Consider the following 3,008-nt stretch of genomic DNA (forward strand, 5'->3'; position numbering starts at 1 on the left):
TTGGATCAGTGCATTGTCTCAGAAAATTACTATTGATTATTGTGTTGATTGCAACCGTGTATTAGTAGTGATATTGATCCAATAATCCAGCAGACAGAATGGAACGTTCCATAGAGGCCAAAAGAGGCCTTTCAACCCTGATTTTATGACAGGTGGCGTCTTGCTCCTCTACTTCCCCTCCTCCCTTTGTCTGGGCCAGTAATGATTAGAAGTCAACACCTGAGACCCCCAGCATTGAATGCTCTCCAAGAGCTTAACCATCTTGATTGAAACCTAGACAGGTATTCAGTGGTCCTTCATGTGGTATTATAGAGGTAACGCTTGTACAGAAACACAATTTGGGACCAAATTGAGAAATTCTATTTATAGTACTGCTACATTTTATTATAATATTTTTATAAAATTATTTCTACAAAAAGTAAAATATATTTTTTTATACTAATATCATATTTATGTTTAGTTTTTTTCAGGAAGTAAAAATAAAAAATCTTTTGGATCACTATTTCATATTTATTAATATTATATTCTATTAGTATATTATATAGTACATTAATGTGTATAGTAGAGCATTATAATTCTTGCATATGCAGATTTTATTTTCAGGTAGAAAATAAAGGCAAGTTGAAAATCACTAATATATAATTTTATTAATATAATATTGGTCATTTTAAAAATATATAAATGTTTATATGCTATATAGTTAGTATATAGTATTATTATAGCTTAATCAAATAATATTGTTGCATTAACTTTGAAGTAATATTAATATTTAATTATTATTTCAATTGATTAATTTATTATTTAAATAATTAAATACATTTAAATTTATTTATTCAGTTTATTATTTAAATTAAATATTACATTTTATTGTATATTGTAATAGGTTTTGCATATGCAGTGCAATATATTTTATTGCAAATTTTATTTTCAGAAGATTATTATTTATCAAAGGAGAGCTGTAGTACATAAACTAAATTATGGCTCGAAATAGTGGTGACATTTGTGGCTAAAACTGGTTTTGCATAGCTGGAGTGGTTCTAATTATGGATTTATAGAGAGAGACTGTGTGTGGCAGGTGCAGTTGCCGGTTCTGCGTTTGGCTCCTTTATCCAGCGGTAAGTGGAGGCCCAGCTGAGCTCTTGAACCCGTGGGGAGGTGGGGGTAGGGCTGCAGACACACTCCACTCCTCCGCCAGCTGAGCTCATTAGCATCGCTACACACAACAGAAAATCAGACAACAAAAACACAACATAAACCGCCGCTTGAGAGCACCGATAGATTTATAAGGGTGCACTTGTAGTATGTCTATAAACCAACTGAGTCAATTAAAAAAGCATTCATGGACAACTGCGAGCATCTCTTTTAGTGATCAGTAGCTATGAATATTGGGTAATGAAGGGTAAAGCTAGTTAAATGCACAATTAGCCTTCCAAAAACTAAATCTTTCATGAGAAATCCAGTAAACCTCACTGTCCTATGGTCTAATTGGTGGTGTTTGCTAAAAGTTAGTGTATACATGGAACTGAGCTTGCGTAGCTAAAAGCATCTGGATTTACATACTTGCGTAGAGTATATTTCGGAAGTATTACACCCTGTCTACACCGGGCAAGTCCGTTGACGCATCGTAATGCAACACAACGGCTTGAGGTTGTTAATGTTAATTTGTGTTGTTGGCAGCAGTTGCGCCAGCACATGCAGTGCAAAATAGAAAGGGCCACCCATTTATTTTTGCCGCGACATGCCGCAACGGATGCTTCAAGTGTGACATCACGGTGCAATGCTCGCCAACCACCCGTCCATAACACTCTAGAATTATTGTGGCAAGAAAGCGTGATAATCTATTTAGGATACACAGTCTCCCATTTTCATATATTTTGGACGACTGATGTATGCTTTTCGTAGAGATGAAAAATAATCACCTGCTATCAAATGTCGTAGCTTTTGAAATTCGAAATGCATATTCTAGGTGGGTCCATTGTGAATGATGGTGGTCAGGATGGGATCAATCTTGGTCTAATCAATAGGGGAGGACAGGCAAGATAATGATCTGCACACGGACCCCTCCACCCTGGCAACTGGAAGAATCAAGACCCTCTTCAACATCTGTGAGGTCTTCAATCCTTGTTTCTTCACTTGCTACCATTGAAAACCCCAACCCAGAGCTATTAAAGGCCTTTCAACATGATTTGTATTCAAACAAAAGGTCGAGGACTTAATGAGTATATGTTTAGTAGCAATCAATAGAGATACAGTTCTTAGCTTGTACTAAAACTGCGTTTTCCTCCACCAAAAATTGAGCGTTTCAAAAAGTTTCAACATTAGGCCACATCCACATTAATCTGTTTTTGTTTCGAACTCAGTTTTCTCATTTCCTAACGTTATCCTTTTCCAAAGTATGTGGTAATGGAGAGCATGCTCTAAATGCATTGTTTTCCATGAATGAAAATGATGTTCCAGTGTGGATGAGAGGTGTAAATGTAGCAAAATGAATGCGTTTTTCAATGAAAAAGTATTAAGGGTGAAACATACTCTACGCAAGTACATGAACACAGATGCTTCTAGCTTCAAATGGCCTCACGGTGGACAAGCGCTGCATCTGCATTCACTTACTTGTGTAGAGTATGTTTCTGGCCTTTGAGCGGACAAGTTTTTAAATGAAAATGGATTAGTGTGGATATGGCCTAAGGGTACATCCACATTAATCCAGATACATTTTCGTTTTCGAAACGCTCTCCGTCCACACTACCATTTCAAATCTTTTACTTAAGTGGCTCGTCCACACTGAAATGTATAAAACTCTTAAATCCACTCACTGCACATGCTAAAAATCGCTGTTCCATGTATGGTCTGAAACACGATTGTCCACGTGTTCGGTCGACGGTCAGCAATTCCAAGTAAACTTCCTGTCGCCTTTGAAGGAATGCAATGTGAAGGATGTACAAAGTAACATTTATCTTTCACAATGCTATCAAATTGAATAGCAGACACAGTTACAACGTTGGCTGCAA

This window comes from Xyrauchen texanus, chromosome 50, assembly GCF_025860055.1.
Source record: "Xyrauchen texanus isolate HMW12.3.18 chromosome 50, RBS_HiC_50CHRs, whole genome shotgun sequence".
NCBI classification, from domain to species: Eukaryota; Metazoa; Chordata; class Actinopteri; order Cypriniformes; family Catostomidae; genus Xyrauchen; species Xyrauchen texanus.